General features: G+C 37.0%; 1 protein-coding gene across 4 annotated transcripts in view; it reads right to left on the minus strand.

Moving 5' to 3' along the window:
• The window catches only part of LOC116756459 (nuclear body protein SP140-like protein), an 87222-nt gene that overhangs the window by 51232 nt on the left and 15835 nt on the right, over positions 1-20155 (minus strand). The window contains exon 1 of one of the 4 annotated variants that reach the window (XM_032636828.1): positions 6924-7018. The exons of the other annotated variants lie outside the window; for them this stretch is intronic. The gene's annotated coding sequence lies outside the window, so the exon portion shown is untranslated. Of the gene's footprint in view, positions 1-6923; positions 7019-20155 lie in introns of those variants that run through there. 4 annotated transcript variants of the gene reach the window in all.

Here is a 20155-nt window from a genome sequence, read left to right on the forward strand (position 1 = left end):
TGATCTATAACTGTTAAGAGAAATACCATCTTGTATTATAAAACTAGTTCATAAATGATAAGATGTGGTTAAGAATATGATACGGATAAACTGAGAAATTCACAAGACTATTAGTCATTTCTTCTGGGACTTCTACTTTGTGTTAGTATAAATCTTTCTGTGTTATTGTTATATATAGTGAATCTTTCTAGACATCTGAATTTCAGAAATTGCTGCTATTTTCTGTGATAGTAATTTTAAACCTCAGCCTTTAATTCTGGTTCTTAGGTGATTATTTTATTGCTCTGATAATGTTTTAATCAACATTTTGTATTCATAAGAGTTATGAAGACATTAGGATTCTTTGTCAAACCAGAAGAAAATTATTGTCACTTACCAGTACCCAAAACCATCAAAGAAATGACACATTATTTTGTTGAATTCTGCATAAAGAAGTTTCTGATTAAAGACTGCAGATTGAAGAGGATCATTTGTCTTCTCTTTTATTACCTCCCCTCCCCCCCACTAAAATGCTAATGAAGGGATTGGATTCACAATGACGAGGAGAATGTCAGGGGGCAATGAGCAGATGAGAGATTACTACCGAAATCTATAAGACAAAAACTGGTCAGAGGATCACTAATTACTGTTGTAGGTGGAGGATGCTCCCAGAGGTCAGAGAAGCAACCAGTGTACCCTGCAGCACCTGGAGAAGCAGTGGAGATCACAAGGGAGACATGGTGCTGAAGACTTTTGTGTTATTTGAAAAATGAAGAACAGAACAACACACCCTTCACCCCTCAACTTGCCTCCTGACCACTTGTGCCCAGGCAGCCTCTCAGAGGGAAACATTGCTGTCCTTTCTGTCACCATATGTTAATTTTGCCTGTTCCTGGATTCCATATACATGAAAATAATACAACACATGTGCTTTGTGTCTGACTTCTTTTTTTTTTTTGCGTTATGCGGGCCTCTCCCTGCTGTGCCCTCTCCCGTGGAGGAGCACAGGCTCCGGACGCGCAGGCTCAGCGGCCATGGCTCACGGGCCCAGCCGCTCCGCGGCATGTGGGATCTTCCCAGACCGGGGCACGAACCCGTGTCCCCTGCATCAGCAGGCGGACTCTCAACCACTGCGCCACCAGGGAAGCCCCTGTGTCTGACTTCTTTTGCTCATCATCCATGTTGTTGGATGAATAGAAATTTGTTCTTTTTTATTGTTGAAGGTATTCCATTGTGTGGACCTACCATAATCCGTTTATTCATTTTCCTGTTTATGGACACTTGGGTGGATTCTAGTTTGGGACTAGTTTGAATAAAGCTGTTGTTCTTGTACAAGTTTTTTAGTGGCAAGACGTTTTAATTTCTCTTGTGTAAATAACTAGGAGTGGAATTGTTGGGTCATTGTGTAGGAATATGTTTAATCGTTTTAGAACCTGTCAAACTGTATTTCAAAGTCTATGTTTGACCCATTTTAGTCTATAATGTATAATGTGATATCCCATATAGTTTTAATTTGTATTTCTTTAATGACTGATAATATTGAGCACACTTCTGTATGCTTATTGGCAATTCATAATCTCCTTTTGTGAAGTGTCTTTTCAAGTCTTTGGCCCATTTATATTATTAGATTGTCATTTATTATTTACTGATGTGTAGGAGTTTGTATATATTATGGAAACAAGTGTTTTGTTTAATATACGCATTATGAATATTTTTTCCATTCTGTGGTTTGCCTTTCATTTTCTTGACCATGTCTTTTGACCTGGTTAAGCTATCATTTTTTTCTTCTGTGGCTAATAACTTCAGTGTACTATTTAAGAAATCTTTGCCTTCCCCAAGTTAATGAAAATATTCAAAAAGTAATTTACAGTATAAGCATGGATCTATTTCTGGATTTTCTATGCTGTACTATTTATCTGTTTGTCTATCCTTGTGCCAATAGTATATTGATTTGAATACTACAACTTATAGTAAGTTTTGAAGTCAATTAGGAAAATATTGTCTTGGGTTTTCTAGGTCTTTTGTTTTTCCACATATTTTTAAAATTGGATTTGTCAGTTTCTACAAGAGACGCGTTGTAGAGTTTTATAAGGTTTGCATTGAATTTGTTGATAAATTTGGTGAAAAGTGACATCTTAACAATATTGAGCTCTAATCCATTTATTTATTTTTCCTTAATCTTGCCAGAAGTGTTTACAGCTTTCAGTATAGAAGTCATACACTTCTTTCATTAAAATTATTCTTAGTTATTTTATTGTTTGAGGGGCTACTTCAAATGATATTGCTTTTTAAATTATTTCTAACAATTGTATGAACATAGAATTGATTTTCAGAAACATTAACCATGTATTCATGACCTTCCTAAATTCATGTATTCTAGTAATATATTTGTAGATTTCCTTTGGATTTTATAGAAAAAAACAATCATGTCATCAGCAAATAAAACTCTTTTTTTTTTTTTTTTTTGCGATACGCGGGCCTCTCACCGTTGTGGTCTCTCCCGTTGCGGGGCACAGGCTCTGGACGCGCAGGCCCAGCGGCCATGGCTCACGGGCCCAGCAGCTCCGCGGCATGTGGGATCCTCCCAGACCGGGCCACGAACCCGTGTCCCCTGCACCGGCAGGCGGACTCTCAACCACTGCACCACCAGGGAAGCCCTCTTTTTTCTTTCTTGTTGCACTGGTTAAGAGTTTAAATACAATGTTGAGGAGAAATGGTGAGAATGGAATCCCTTGCCTTGTTTCCAATGTTAGAGAAAATGCATTTAGTATCACCATCAAGTATGATGTCATACACACACACACACACACACACACAACTGAGGAAGTTTCTGTTTATTGCTAGTTTGCTGAGAGTTTTATCATGGACAGACGTTAAATATTATCAAATGCATCTATTGAATAGCTATTCATATCGTTTTCCTTCTTTATTCTTTAATTTAGTGAGTCACGTTGATTGATTTCCAGAGCTTCCTCTTAAGTAGAAGCAGATAACCACAGGTCAGCAGACATTTGCAGAAAGTCTCCAATATCAGAAAGAAAGAACAACATTAAAAAAGAGAAAAAGTTGCCCCAGGAGAAACAGAGATATTGTAGGAAACAGGAGAAACTCCCAAAACCTCTAATATTTTTAGAGAGATTTGGGAATACATATTGCACCGCTGGTTACAAAGAAAAAAGAACTATCAGAGAAAGAGATAGTGGCATTAGATATTTTTTTTAATTGATTTTTGGAAATTTACTAAGATTTACTAAAATGGTTGTAAAATAAAGTTGGGGAAATTTCCCGCAAAATTAAATGAAGAGATTAAAAGAACAAAGAAGAATAAATTTGAAAGACAACATAGGAGAGTAAGATTAATTTAGGGGTCTAATAGCAACCTAATTAGAGTCAAGAAAGATGTGCAAGGAAATGTAGAGGAGGACCACATCAAGAGAATTATTTAAGGAGATATGTACCAGGGAGTAGAAGGACATGGATTTTTTTAAAAGGACTTAGAGAAATGAATTTTAAAAGAACCAAACCAAGGCATATCACTATGAAATGCCAACATCTAAAAAACAGAGAAGAGCTTAAAATATTCCAGAAAGAATTAAGAAACTGGTCACTTGTGGAGGAATGATGGCAAGAATAGCTTGAGACATCTCATCAGTAACAGATCTAGCCCTTCAAAATACAGAGTGAATCAGGACAACTTCAGACATGTAGGGCTGAGAAATTTTACTTTACAAACATCCATTTTGAGTGTTTTCCTAAAATTTTCTTTATTTCCTTTATGCATATGTCAATACATATTTTTAAGGTTTAAAAATACAGTTTATACGTGCTCTAAAATTTTTATGCAATCATTATTTTCCTTTCCATCCACATCACTGTGCCCACTCCTCCTGCATAATCCATTTTAATCACCTTGCATGTATTCTTTCCTAAATTCTCCATAAGCATATAAATCCATCTACCTATTTCTATAACCTACCCATAACTTGCAGGGGGTTTATTCATCATATTATATTATAATATTATATAATTTTCTTTGAATTACAAATTGCCTTCTGCATCAAATTTGTCTTCACATTAATACCTTTCAAAATATTCTCTAAGTTGGGCTTCCCTGGTGGGGCAGTGGTTGAGAGACCGCCTGCCGATACAGGGGACACGGGTTCGTGCCCTGGTCCGGGAAGATCCCACATGCCGCGAAGCGGCTGGGCCCGTGAGCCATGGACACTCAGCCTGCGCATCCGGAGCCTGTGCTCCGCAACGGGAGAGGCCACAACAGTGAGAGGCCCGCGTACCACCAAAAAAAAAAAAAAAAAAAAAAAAAATATTCTCTAAGTCATCTAGTGTGGTTCTAGCTTGTTTATTTATTTTGTCAATGTATAATATTGAACAGCACACACCTACTCTTAGGAAAATACAATATGATGGATTTGGGAAAAACAGGGAAGTAATCCAGTAATGAGGAAGATGTGAAAATTAGAAACCAGTGGATCCAGTAATGGATGCAAGTTGGCAGTCCAGTAACAGATGGAGAACATGAACATCTCAGATGGAACAGGTGATGGTTAAAGCATATAAATAAGTGCAATGAATGACAACAATGTCATAAGGGAAGGGAGAAGGGAATTGGGAATAGTCTGCTATAAGGTACCTGTACTATAGGGGAAGTGGTATAAAATATGTATTGCAATCTCTAGACAACCACCAAAAGCATTTAAAAAGAAGTATAATTGATATATTAATAGAAGACTAAGATGGGCTCATATAAAATGCTAAGTTAAAGCTACAGAAGGCAGAAAAAGAGGGGGAAAAAAGAGACAAAGAACAAATACAATGAATAAAGAACAGTTACAAACATGGTAATATAATCCAGTATATCAATAATTACTTTCAGTGTGAATGGCCTGAATACTCCAATTAAAAACAGAGATTGTCAAAGTGACTGAGAAAACAAGACCCAACCTTATATTGTCAATAAGAAAAAACAAATATGAAGATATGGGTTAAGAATGGAGAAGGAGATACCACGTCAACACTAATCAAAAGAAATAATAGAGTAGCTATATTATTTCCAGATAAAAAAAGACTCAGGACAAAAAAAAATATTAATTATGAGAAAGAGAGCATTACATATGATAAAGGGGTCACTTTTCCAAGAAGACATAACGCTTTATGAGGTATTTACACATGATAAACACACAGCATCAAATTGTGTAAGGGAAAAATTGATAGAACAGTAATAGAAATAGACAAATCCACTATTCCAGTTGGATACATGAACAGCCCTCTTTTAGTCATTTATAGATCAAGCAGGTAGAGAAGCCATAAGAATATAGTTGACCTGAACATCACTACCAATCAACTTGATCTGTTTGACATTTTTAGAATACTCCATCCGACCACAGCAGAATACACATACTCCTCAAGAACACATGGAATTATCACCCTTACCAAGATAGAATACACTCTGGGCCATAAAACACATCTTAAGTTTAAAAGAATAGAAATCATAAAAAGTGTGTTCTCAGAAAAAAGGAATTAAACTACAAATAAATAACAGAAAGGGGTGGGAAAGTCCCCCAAATACATGGAGATTTAAAAATACACACTTAAATTCAAGAAAAAGTCTTAAGAGCAATTTTTAAATATTTTGAACTGAACGAAAATAAACTAAACTACAACTTATCGAAATTTGTGGGATCCTGAAAAAGCAGTGACTAAAAAGAAATGAATTCCACTGAATGTATATATTATTATGTATATATTAGAAAAGAAGAAAGATGTAAAATCAATAATATAAGTCTCTCCCATTGGAAAGTGGAAAAAAAAGAGCAACTTAAGCTTAAAGCAGTAGAAGAAATGAAATAAAAGAGCAAAAAGCAATGAAAGAGGGCTTTTCTGGTGACGCAGTGGTTGGGAGTCTGCCTGCCAATGCAGGGGACACGGGTTTGTGCCCTGGTCCGGGAAGATCCAACGTGCTGTGGAGTGGCTGGGTCCATGAGCCATGGCCACTGAGCCTGCGTGTCTGGAGCCTGTGCTCCACAACGGGAGAGGCCACAACAGTGAGAGGCCTGCATACCGCAAAAAAAAAAGCAATGAAAGAGAAAATTCCACAAAACCTAAAACTTGTTCTTGGAAAAGATCAATAAAATTGATAAAGTTCTACCCAGGCTAACTAAAGAAAAAAAGAGAAAGAAGTCACAAATTACCAATATCAGAAGTGAAAGTAGGATCATCACAACTGATTTTATGAATATTAAAAGGATAACAAAGGAATACTCTGAACAAATCTGTTCCCCAAAATTTGATAACTTAAATAAAATTGACCAAATCCTAGAGAGATACAAACTATCAAAACTCACACAAGGAGAAATGGATAGTTTGAATAGGCCTATATTCATTACAAAATTGAATTAGTAATTAATAACTTTGAAAAAAATAAGAACTAGGCCCAGGGGATTCCACTGGTTAATCCTACCAAACATTTAAGGAAGAAATGATACCCATTCTCCACATTCTTGCCCAGGAAATAGAAGCAGAGAGAACACTTCTTAATTCCTTCTATGAGCCCAGCACTACTGCAATACCCAAAGCAGGTAAAGACAAACTACAGATCAATATCTCTCATGAATATAGATGTAAAAATCTTCAAGAAAATATTAGTAAATTGCATCCAAAAGTGTAAAACAATATAGAGCATGACCAAGTGTAACTTATTCCAGATATGCAACCCTGGTTCAATATTTGAAATCAATCAGTGTAATCCACCATATCAACATGTAAAAGAAAAAAGTTTGGATGATCATATCAACTGATGTGGAAAAGTCATTTAACAAATTCCATCACTTTTTCATGTAAAAACCCCTAGAAAACTAGAAATAGAGAGGAACATCTTCAAAATGAGAAAGAATATCTATTAAAACATCTATAGCTAGTATCATACTTACTGTTGAAAACCTGCACACTTTCCTCCTAGGATCAGAAACAAGGCAAAGATGTCCTCTTTCACTATTCCTATTCAACACTGTACTAGAAGGCACAGCTAGTGCAAAAAAAGGAGAAAAGGAAATTTAATGTACAGAGTTTGGGAAGGAATAAAACTATCTTTGTTCGCAGATAACATGACTCTTTATGTAGAAAATCCCAAAAATTCACATGCACACAAAATCTGGAACTAATAGTTAAGTATAGAGAGGTTGCTGGACACTAGGCTAACATACAAAGATCAACTGCTTTTGTATATACCAGCACTGAAAACTCGGAATTTGAAATGCATTAAGACAATAACATTTACAATAGCACCAAAAATATTAAATACTTAGGTATGAATCTAACAAAATATATACAGAATGTATATGCAGAAAATTACTCTAGAAAGAGAAGAATTTTATTTTGAAAAATAATATAATAGTAACTACTTTGATATAAAATTTCAAATTATATAAACAGTGTTGAGCTTAGTGGTAAAGGAAAATTCTTATTAAATTATTTCTTTTAAACATGAAATTTGAACAATATGGTTTCAAATTCACCACTAAAAAATACAGAAACATAGATTAAAAATTATTTTGAAAAGTTGAAAATAACCACTGGTTGAGTGAAATCAGACTCTAATAAAACCTTATGAAACACTAAAAAGTAATATAAAAAGGAAATAGAGCTTGCATCTTTAGAGAGTAAAAAATCAAGGAAACTGATAGGAATTTAATAACTAACAGAAAAAAAAGTATGAAAAATACAATATTAAAAACACTAAATGTAAATGAAAAAATAATGGTATCAAAAGGCACAGGATTAAAAATAGAATCCAGGGCTTCCCTGGTGGCGCAGTGGTTGAGAATCTGCCTGCCAATGCAGGGGACACAGGTTCGAGCCCTGGTCTGGGAGGATCCCACATGCCGCGGAGCAACTAGGCCCGTGAGCCACAACTGCTGAGCCTGCGCGTTTGGAGCCTGTGCTCCGCAACAAGAGAGGCTGCAATAGTGAGAGGCCCGCGCACCGCGATGAAGAGTGGCCCCGGCTCGCCGCAACTAGAGAAAGCCCTCGCACAGAAACGAAGACCCAACACAGCCAAAAATAAATAAATAAAGCAGCTTTCATTTAAAAAAAAAAAAAAAAAAAATAGAATCCAGGGCTTCCCTGGTGGCACAGTGGTTGAGAGTCCACCTGCCGATGCAGGGCACACGGGTTCGTGCCCCGGTCCGGGAGGATCCCACATGCCGCGGAGCGGGTGGGCCCGGGAGCCATGGCCGCTGAGCCTGCGCGTCCGGAGCCTGTGCTCCGCAATGGGAGAGGACACGGCAGTGGGAGGCCTGCGTACCGCAAAAAAAAAAAATAGAATCCAATAAGAGACACAAGAAAGACAAAGTGACAAAAAAATTGTTAAAATCAAAGATAGGCAAGTTATGGTATTCAGATATAAACAAAATAAAAAATAAGGGTATTTATACTCATCTCAAAGCAAAATTCAAAGAACAAATAATGGGGCTAATGTTTTATGAATATTGAGAAACAATTCACCTCTAGTGTTTGACTCTTCACATATTCAAAAAATGATCAAAATATACAGGCTCTGGAAAAATTCGCAAGAAAGATTTATTATTTGATCTTGTGACCTAAAAACAGAGAAAATTTTCTCTCAATGTCCTTTAAATGCATACAATACAGATATAATCTTGACCATAAATGAAGTCTCAATAAGTTATAATCAGTAGATGCTAAATAGGCTGCACGTTAAAGAAAATAAACCACACAGAGTTTTATAAAACAAAACAAGGACTAAGATAAAAACCACAAGCCTCAAGGGTCAGTAAGTGGTGAGAGCACCGGAATCACAGCTACCTGCTGGACAATCATGAACAGGAAGATACTGGAACTCACCAAAAAAGATATTCCACATCCAAAGACAAAGGAGAAGCCACAATGAGATGGTAGGAGGGGTGCAAAAACAGTAAAATCAAATCCCATTCCTGCTGGGTGAGTGACTCACAGATTGGAGAACATTTATACCACAGAAGTCCACCCACTGGACTGAATGTTCTGAGCCCCATGTCAGGCTTCCCAACCTGGGGGTCTGGCAATGGGAGGAAGAATTCCTAGAGAATTAGACTTTGAAGGCTAGGAGGATTTGATTGCAGGACTTTGACAGGACTGGGGGGAAGAGAGACTCCACTCTTGGCGGGCATATACAAGGTAGTGTACGCATCAGGACCCAAGGGAAGGAGCAGTGACCCCATAGGAGACTGAATCAGACCTACCTGCTAGTGTTGCAAGGTCTCCTGCAGAGGCGGGGGGTGGCTGTGGTTCACCACGAGGACAAGGACACTGGCAGGAGAAGATCTGGGAAGTACTCCTTGGTGTGAGCCCTCCCAGAGTCCGCCATTAGCTCCACCAAAGAGCCCCTGTAGGCTCCAGTGTTGGGTCACCTCAGGCCAAACAACCAACAGGGAGGGAACCCAGCCCTATCCATCAGCATACAAGTGGATTAAAGTTTTACTGAGCTCTGTCCAGCAGAGCAACAGCTAGCTCTACCCACCACCAGTGCCTCCCATCAGGAAACTTGCACAAGCCTCTTAGACAGCCTATCCACCGGAAAGCAGACAGAAGAAGCAAAAAGAACAACCCTGCAGCCTGTGGAACAAAAACCACATTCACAGAAAGATAGACAAGATGAAAAGGCAGAGGACTATGTACCAGATGAAGGAACAAAATAAAACCCTAGAAAAACAACTAAATGAAGTGGAGATAGGCAACCTTCCAGAAAAATAATTCAGAGTAATGATAGTGAAGATGATCCAGGACATAGGAAAAGGAATGGAGGCAAAGGTCGAGAAGATGCAAGAAATGTTTAACAAAGGCCTAGAATAATTAAAGAACAAACAGAGATGAACAATACAATAACTGAAATGAAAAATACACTAGAAGGAATCCATAGCAAAATAACTGAGGCAGAAGAACAGATAAGTAACCTGGAAGATAGAATGGTGGAATTCACTGCTGCGGAACAGAATAAAGAAAAAAGAATGAAAAGAAATGAAGACAGCCTAAGAGACCTCTGGGACAACATTAAACGCAACAGCATTCACATTATAGGGGGCCCAGAAAGAGAAGAGAGAGAAAAAGGACCAGAGAAAATATTTGAAGAGATTATAGTCGAAAACTTCCCTAACATGGGAAAGGAAATAGCCACCCAAGTCCAGGAAGTGCAGAGAGTCCCTAATAGGATAAACCCAAGGAGAAACACGCTGAGACACATAGTAATCAAATTGGCAAAAAAAAAAGACCACAAAAAATTATTGAAATTAGCAAGGGAAAAATGACAAATAAGGTACAAGGGAAATTCCATAAGGTTAACAGCTGATTTCTCAGCAGAAACTCTACAAGCCAGAAGGGAGTGGTAGACATATTTAAAGTGATGAAAGGGAAGAACCTACAAACAAGATTACTCTAGCGGCAAGGATCTCATTCAGATCTGATGGAGAAATCAAGAGCTTTACAGACAAGCAAAAGCTAAGAGAATTCAGCACGACCAAACCAGCTCTACAGTAAATGCTAAAGGAACTTCTCTTAGTGGGAAACAAGAGAAGAAAAGGACCTACAGAAACAAACCTTTAACAATTAAGAAAATGGTAATAGGAACACACATATCAATAATTACCTTAAACGTGAATGGATTAAATGCTCCAACCAAAAGACATGGCTCATTGGATGGCTACAAAAACAAGACCCATCTATATGCTGTCTACAAGAAACCCACTTCAGACCTAGGGACACATACAGACTGAAAGTGAGGGGATGGAAGAAGATATTCCATGCAAATGGAAATCAGAAGAAAGCTGGAGTACCAATACTCATATCAGATAAAATAGACTTAAAAAAAGAATGTTACAAGAGACAAGGGAGGACACAACATAATGATCAAGGGATCAATTCAAGAAGATATAACAATTATAAATATATATGCACCCAACATAGGAGCACCACAATACATAAGGCAACTGTTAACTCCCATAAAAGAGGAAGTCATCAGTAACACAATAATAGTGGGGGACTTTAACACCTCACTTACACCAATGGACACATCATCCAAACAGAAAATTAATAAGGAAACACAACCTTTAAATGACACAATAGACCAGATAGATTTAATTGATATTCATAGGACATTCCATCCAAAAACAGCAGATTACACTTTCTTCTCAAGTGCATATGGAGCATTCTCCAGGATAAATCACATCTTGGGTCACATCAAGCCTCAGTAAATTTAAGAAAATTGAAATCATATCAAGCATCTTTTCTGACCACAATGTTATGAGATTAGAAATCAATTACAGGGGAAAAAATGTAAAACACACAAACACGTGGAGGCTAAACAATATGTTACTAAATAACCAAGAGATCACTGAAGAAATCAAAAAATGCCTAGAAACAAATGACAATGAAAACACGATGACCCAAAACCTATGGGATGCAGCAAAAGCAGTTCTAAGAGGGAAGTTTATAGCAATACAAGCCTACCTCAAGAAACAAGAAAAATCTCAAACAATCTAACTATACACCTAAAGGAACTAGAGAAAGAAGGACAAACAAAACCCAAAATTAGCAGAAGGAAAGAAATCATAAAGATCAGAGCAGAAATAAATGAAATTGAAACAAAGAAAACAATAGCAAAGATCAATAAAACTAAAAGCTGGTTCTTTGAGAAGATAAACAAAATTGATAAACCATTAGCCAGACTCATCAAGAAAAAGAGGGAGAGGACTCAAATCAATAAAATTAGAAATGAAAAAGGAGAAGTTACAACAGACACCACAGAAATAGAAAGCATCCTAAGAGACTACTACAAGCAACTCTATGCCAATAAAATGGACAACCTGGAAGAAATGGACAAATTTTAGAAAAGTATAACCTTCCAAGATGGAACCACAAAGCAATAGAAAATATGAACAGACCAATCACAACTAATGAAATTGAAACAGTGATTAAAAATCTTCCAACAAAAAAACCCCGGGACCAGATGGCTTCACAGGTGAATTCTATCAAACATTTAGAGAAGAGCTAACAACCATCCTTCTCAAACTCCTCCAAAAAATTGCAGAGGAAGGAATACTCCCAAACTGATTCTATGAGGCCACCATCACCCTGATACCAAAACCAGACAAAGATACTACAAAAAAAGAAAATTACAGACCAATATCACTGATGAATATGGATGCACAAATACTCAACATAATACTAGCAAACAGAATCCAGCAACACATTAAAAGCATCATACACCATGATCAAGTGGAATTTATCTGAGGGATGCAAGGATTCTTCAGTATACGCAAATCAATCAATGTGATACACCATAATAACAAATTGAAGAATAAAAACCATATGATCATCTCGATAAATGCAGAAAAAGCTTTTGACAAAATTCAACACCCATTTATGATAAAAACTCTCCAGAAAGTGGGCATAGGGGGAACCTACTTCAACATAATAAAGGCCATATACGACAAACCCACAGCAAACATCATTCTCAATGGTGAAAAACTGAAAGCATTTCCTCTAAGATCAGGAAGAAGTTAAGGATGTCCACTCTCACCACTATTATTCAACATAGTTTTGCAAGTCCTAGCCACAGCAATCAGAGAAGAAAAAGAAATAAAAGGAATACAAATTGGAAAAGAAGAAGTAAAACTGTCACTGTTTTCAGAAGACATGATACTATACACAGAGAATCCTAAAGATGCCACCAGAAAACTACTAGAGCTAATCAGTGAATTTCGTAAAGTTGCAGGATACAAAATTAAGGCACAGAAATTTCCTGCATTCCTGTGCACTAATGATGAAAAATCTGAAAGAGAAATTAGGGAAACACTCCCATTTACCATTGCAACAAAAAGAATAAAATACCTAGGAATAAACCTACCTAGGGAGACAAAAGACCTGCATGCAGAAAACTATAAGACAATGATGAAAGAAATTAAAGATGATACAAACAGATGGAGAGATATACCATGTTACTGGATTGGAAGAATCAATATTGTGAAAATGAGTATACTACCCAAAGCAATCTACACTTTCAGTGAAATCCCTATCAAATTATGAATGCCATTTTTTTCAGAACTAGAACAAAAAAATCTCAAAATTTGTGTGGAGACACAAAAGACCCTGAATATCCAAAGCAGACTTGAAGGAAAAAAATGAAGCTGGAGGAATCAGACTCCCTGACTTCAGACTATACTACAAAGCTACAGTAATTAAGACAGTATGGTACTGGCACAAAAACAGAAATATAGGTCAATGGAACCTGATAGAAAGCCCAGAGATAAACCCACACACATATGGTCAACTAATCTATGACAAAGGAGGCAAGGATATACTATGGAGAAAAGACAGTCTCTTCAATAAGTGATGCTGTGAAAACTGGACAACTACATATAAAAGAATGAAATTAGAACACTCCCTAACACCATAAACAAAAATAAACTCAAAATGGATCAGAGAACTTAATGTAAGACTGGACACTATAAAACTTTTAGAGGAAAACATAGGAAGAACACTCTTTGACATAAATCACAGCAAGATCTTTTTTGATCCACCTCTAGAGTAATGGAAATAAAAACAAAAATAAACAAATATAACCTAATGAAACTTAAAAGCTTTTGCAAAGCAAAGAAAACTACAAACAAGATGAAAAGACAACCCTCAGAGTGGGAAAAAGTATTTGCAAAAGAATCAATGGACAAAGAATTAATCTCCAAAATATATAAACAACTCATGCAGCTGAATATTACAAAAACAAACAACCCAATCCAAAAATGGGCAGAAGACCTAAGTAGACATTTCTCCAAAGAAAACATACAGATGGCCAAGAATATGAAAATCTGTTCAACATTAGAAATTATTAGAGAGATGCAAATCAAAACTACAATGAGGTATCACCTCACGACAGTCAGAAGAACCATCATCAAAAACTCTACAAACAATAAATGATGGAGAGGGTGTGGAGAAAAGGGAACCCTGTTGCACTGTTGGTGGGAATGTAAATTGATCCAGCCACTATGGAGAACAGTATGGAGGTTCCTTAAAACACTAAAAATAGAACTAACTAATAGAACATAAAAATATGACCCAGCAATCCCACTCCTGGGCATTTATCCTGCGAAAACCATGATTCAAAAAGATACACGCACCCCAACGTTCACTGCAGCACTATTTACAATAGCCAGGACAGGGAAGCAACCTAAATGTCCATCAACAGAAAAACGGATAAAGAAGATGTAGTACATATATACAACGGAATATTACTCAGCCATTAATAAGAATGAAATAATGCCATTTGCAGCAACATGGATGGATCCGGAGATTATCACACTAAGTGAAGTAAATCAGACAGAGAAAAACAAATATGATATTGCTTATATGCAGAATCTAAAAAATATGATACAAATGAACTTATTAACAAAACAGAAGCATACTCACAGACTTAGAAAACAAACTTATGGTTTCCAAAGGGGCAAGGTGGGGGGAGGGATAAACTGGGAGTTTGGGATTGACATATACACACTCCGGTATTTAAAATAGATAACCAACAAGGCTCTACTGTATAGCACAGGGAACTCTGCTAAATATTCTATAATAAGCTAAATGGGAAAAGAATTTGAAGAAGAATAGATACATGTGTATGTATAACTGAATCACATTGCTGTATACCTAAAACTAACACAACATTGTAAATCAACTATACTCCAATATAAAATAAAAATTAAAAAAAATAAAATGGCAAGCAACAAAGTCTGAATAATATTCCATTATAAGTGTATTCCACATACGCTTTTTTTTGTTTTTTGTTTTTGCAGTACGCGGGCCTCTCACTGTTGTGGCCTCTCCCGTTGTGGAGCACAGGCTCCAGACGCGCAGGCTCAGCGGCCATGGCTCACGGGCCCAGCTGCTCCGTGGCATGCGGGATCCTCCCGGACTGGGGCACAAACCCGTGTCCCCTGCATTGGCAGGTGGACTCTCAACCACTGCGCCACCAGGGAAGCCCCAGTTGAATTTTTAATAAACAAACAGGTGTATATTATTCCCTCAATGTCAGGAGTTATTTGGTATCTTTTCTCAAGCTAAAAACTGAAACTTGATATTATTTCTGTCCTCTCTTTTCCTATTCCCATCATAAACTTTCTGAGTCTTTGTGGTCTGAAAATATCTTCATTTTACTTTCATACATGCATGAGTACTTGTGTATGTTTAGAATTAAGGTTCAAAATTATTTTTCACTTAAAAATTAGAACATTTTCCTTCATTGTCTTCCTGTGTTCAGTGTCACATATGAAAATTGCAGCTTCCATCAGGTTTTCATTCCTTGTATATCCATTGCTTTTACTTTCTGGAAACTTTATGATTTGTTTGTTATCTGCGATATTCTAGATTTTCACTAGAATGGTGAAATCCGAGGTATGGGATTTAAAAATTCATTCTCTTTAATGATGGGACTTTTAAGTCTAAAGTTCTAGCTTCCATTCTGAGAATTGTTTTACCCTCTTTTTATTTGATGTCCTCGTTCTCATTCTTTCTCTTCTTCTGGAATTCCATTGGCAGAATGTTGAAACATCAGATTATGCAGTATATCTTAATTTTTTCACATTTTCCAGTTCTTCTAACTAACCTTACTTCAACTGAGTCTATTCAGCTAACACACTTACCCCTGTTTTTATTAAAATTTTTTTTAATGAGTTAAAATTTATATACCATAAAATTTGGCTGTTCTAAGTTTACAATTCAATGATTTTTAGTTAATGTACAGAGTTCTGCAATCATGAACACAATCCAAACTTAGAACATTTTTATTACCCCAGAAAGTTTGCTCATGGCTATTTGCTGTTGATTCCTGTTTCTATTCCCCAGCCCCAGGCAACCACTACTCTACTACCTGTCTCTGTATATTTCCTTTTTCTGGACCTTTCATATAGATGAAAGCAAAGATTACATGGTCTTTTGCAACTAACTTTTTTCACTGAGCATAATGTCTTCAGGTTTCATCCATGTTGCCTCATGTATTAGTATTTCATTCCTTTTTATTGCTGAATAGTATTCCATTGGGTGGAATTATCACATTTTATTTATCCATTCACTAGTAATGGACATTTGGATTGTTTCCACTTTTGGCTATTATGGAACATGCTGCCATGAATATTTGCATACAAGTCTTTTTGCGGACATATGTTTTTATTTCTACATAGCTACCTAGGAGTGGAATTATTGGGTCATATGATAACATTATTTTAGCTTTTTAAGAAACTGTTTTACAGTGCTTCCAAAGAACCATTTTACATTCCTACCACTAGGAATGTAAGGGCTCTAGCTTTTCCACTATCTTGCTAACCCTTTATGTCTTTGATTGTAGCCAATCCAGTGGGTATACATTGGTATTTTGTTTTGATTTTAATTTGCTTTTTTCCCTAATGGCTAATGATGTTGAGCATTTCACATGTTTATTACCTTCCATATGGCTCCATGGAGAAATATCTATTCAAACCATTGGCCCATCTTTTAATTGGACTGCTTGTCTAATTATTGAGTTGTAAGAATTCTTTTTTTTTTTTTTTTTTTTTTTTTTTTAAACGGTACGTGGGCCTCTCACCGCTGTGGCCCCTCCCGTTGCGGAGCACAGGCTCCGGACGCGCAGGCTCAGCGGCCATGGCTCACGGGCCCAGCCGCTCCGCGGCACGCGGGATCCTCCCGGACCGGGGCACGAACCCATATCCCCTGCATCGGCAGGCGGACTCTCAACCACCGCGCCACCAGGGAAGCCCCTGTAAGAATTCTTTACATATCCAGGTGCAGTTGTTCATTACAAATATGATTGGTTAATATTTTCTTCCAGACTGGGATTAGTCTTTTATTTTCTTAATGGTGTCTTTTGAAGCACAAAAGATTTAAGTTTTGTGAACTCTGATTTATCAACATATTATTTTATGAATCATGCTTTTGTGTTCCAACTACCTTTTTGGCTAACCCAAAGTCACAAAGATTTTTCTTCCATATTTTCTTCTAAAAGTTTTATCATTTTCTAAATTTGGAGTTTGGGATTAACAGATATACATTACTATATATAAAGTAGATAAACAACAAGGACCTACTGTATAGCAAAGGGAACTATATTCAATATCTTGTAATAACCTATAATGGAAAAGAATCTGAAAAAGAATATATATGTGTATGTGTATATATATATATATATATATATATAACTGAATCACTTTGCTGTACATCTGAACCATTATAAATCAACTATACTTCAATAAAAAAATGAAAATTAAAAAAAAAAGTTTTATCATTTTCACTCTCACACACACCCAGCTACACAATTTGTGGGACCCAGGGAAAAAGAAATTAGGGGGACCCTTGTTTACAAGCCATTAAGAATTTCAGGACAGGGGCTTCCCTGGTGGCGCAGTGGTTGAGAGTCCGCCTGCCGCGGAGCGGCTGGGCCCGTGAGCCGTGGCTGCTGAGCCTGCGCGTCCGGAGCCTGTGCTCCACAACACGAGAGGCCACAACAGTGAGAGGCCCGCGTACCACAAAAAAAAAAAAAAAAAAAAAAAAAAAAGAATTTCAGGACAGTGAAAGCAGAGCAGTAAACCAAGCGCAAGGCCTTGTGCATCTGAATAAGATGCATGGCCCTGAATCTGGCCCTGCTCTTACATTTTGTCTTTGATCCATTTTGAGTTGATTTTTGCAAATGGTGTGAGGTAAGGGTATAAATTAATGTTTTTGCATGTGGATATCCAAATGTTCTTGCACCATTTGTTGAAGAGACGATCTTTTCCTCCTTGAGTTGCCTTGGCACTTTTGTTGAAAATCAATTGACCCAAAACATCAGTGTTTATTTCTGCACTCTCAATTCTGTTCCATTGATTCTAGATCTATCTTTATGCCAGTGCTTTAACTGTCTTTACTAATGTAGCTTTATAAAAGTATTAAAATCAGGAACTGTAAGTCTTACAACTTTTTCCTTTTTAAGATCATTTTCACTATTCTGGGTCCTTTGCATTTCCACACAAATTTTAAGATCAGCTTCTCAATTTCTGCGAAAAGGCCTGCTGGGATTCTGATTTTGCATTGAATCTGCAGATCAATTTGGGAAGAACTGTCATCTTAAAAATATCGAGTCCTCCAATCCATGAACTGTAATTTTCTATTTATTTCGATATTTAATTTTTCTTATAATGCTTTGCAGTTTTGGCATATAAGTCTTATGTTACATTTGTTACGTTTATTCCTAAATATTTTATTATTTTGCCTACTTTTATTTCTGTAAAACAACTTTCAAATTTCTAAGTTTCATAGTTAATTGTTTTATAGAAGCAGTATTATCTCATAAGCTGTGGGAGCATTGAATATACTTATATATATAGTCTTGAAGTCTTGTTCAGTTGGCTCTATTATTTCTATTTCCTCTGATGTTACCAAGAAATGATAAAAGAAGGATCTGAAGGGACCTGGTGTAACCTGGACACTCTTCACTAAGCCATTGTTAACAGCCTGGGGCATAGCATTCTATGCCTTTCCCATCACTTGTTCCAAACTTTACCACAAGTAAAATATTTTTATTACTTTGACTTGTATAAAAATAGGGGCATTATATATATATTTATTTATTTATTTTTTGGCTGTGTTGGGTCTTCATTGCTGCACGCAGGCTTTCTCTAGTTGTGGTGAGTGGGGGCTACTCTTCATTGTGGTGTGCATGCTTCTTATTGTGGTGGCTTCTCTTGCTGTGGAGCACAGGCTCTAGGTGCACAGGCTTCAGTAGTAGCGGCACAGGGGCTCATTAGTTGCAGCATGTGGGCTCAGTAGCTGTGGCTCGTGTGCTCTAGAGCACAGGCTCGATAGTAGTGGCACACGGGCTTAGCTTCTCCCTGGCATGTGGGATCTTCCCAGACCAGGGATCGAACCCGTGTCCTCTGCATTGGCAGGTGGATTCTTAACCACTGTGCCACCAGGGAAGTCCTGGGTCATGATATATTAATCTGAACTTGTTTTTATTCATTAATAAAACTATGCCCTTCTATCCAAATTATTAGAAATCAATAGATATGTAATACTCTAGCAATATGTATTTACCATAATTTACTCAACCATTCAGCTCAATGGACAATCAGATTTTTTTCAGATTTAGAGGTCAGTGTTATGTAGTCATTGTTCTATTTTGCTATCAAAAAACAACGCTTCAATAAAGACATTTGTACTTACAGGCATCTAACCAATTTATTCGTGCTTTGTGTGCATCAAGTACTCAAGAAAAATCAAGGGACAAAATAGACAAATGTCCTATGCTATGGCATATGCGTTTTGGGAGACGACAGTCAATGATTGAGACAAAAAACACTAAATAAAATAAATAAGTAATTAATTTAGTATGTTAGGGAGTGATAAGGACATAGACAATAAAAATAGAGCCAGATTAGGAGGTTGGGAGTATGCAGGTTGGGTGGGGGGCTGTGGCTGTGATTTTGAGTAGGTTGGTCAAAACAGTCCTTATTGAGAAAGTGACCTGGAGCAAGGATTTTAAGGAGATGGAAAGTTAGTTCAGTAATAGGTATCTGGACAAAGAATATATCACACAGAAGTGAGAGCCAGCACCACGTTCCTAGAGCTGTAGTGTGCCTAGTGTAGTCAAGAAACAGCAAAGAGTAGTGTGGCCAGAGAGAAGTGAGGTAGAGGAGAGGAGAGAAAGGCTGGATCGTTTCAGGTCCTCTGAACACTCTTAAGGACTTGGCTTTTACTTTGGGGGAAATAGGTAGTCACTGAAAGTTCTGGAGCTTTTGTATATGCATATTGGTGTTTTTATTTTCACAGGATAGGTTCCAAAAGTAGGACTGACTGCTGGGTTAAGCTGTAGTGTATCTTAAAATTTAGTAGATATTGCCAGATCTTTCCTAAAAAGGCTCTAGCAATTCATGCTGAACCCAGCAATAAATGTCTGTTTCTCTGAATCTTCTCCCACACTGCAGTGTCATTTACGAAGTTATGTTTGCCAATCTAAGGGGTGAGAAATGGTTTCTCACTACCATTTAATTTGTATGTATTCATATGTTTATTGCACATTTTTATTTTCTCTTCTCTAAGCTTTCTGTTCAAGTCCATTTTCTTTGGAGTTATTTGTCATATTTTATCAGTGGGCTGC

This window comes from Phocoena sinus, chromosome 7 (genome assembly GCF_008692025.1).
Source record: "Phocoena sinus isolate mPhoSin1 chromosome 7, mPhoSin1.pri, whole genome shotgun sequence".
NCBI classification, from domain to species: Eukaryota; Metazoa; Chordata; class Mammalia; order Artiodactyla; family Phocoenidae; genus Phocoena; species Phocoena sinus.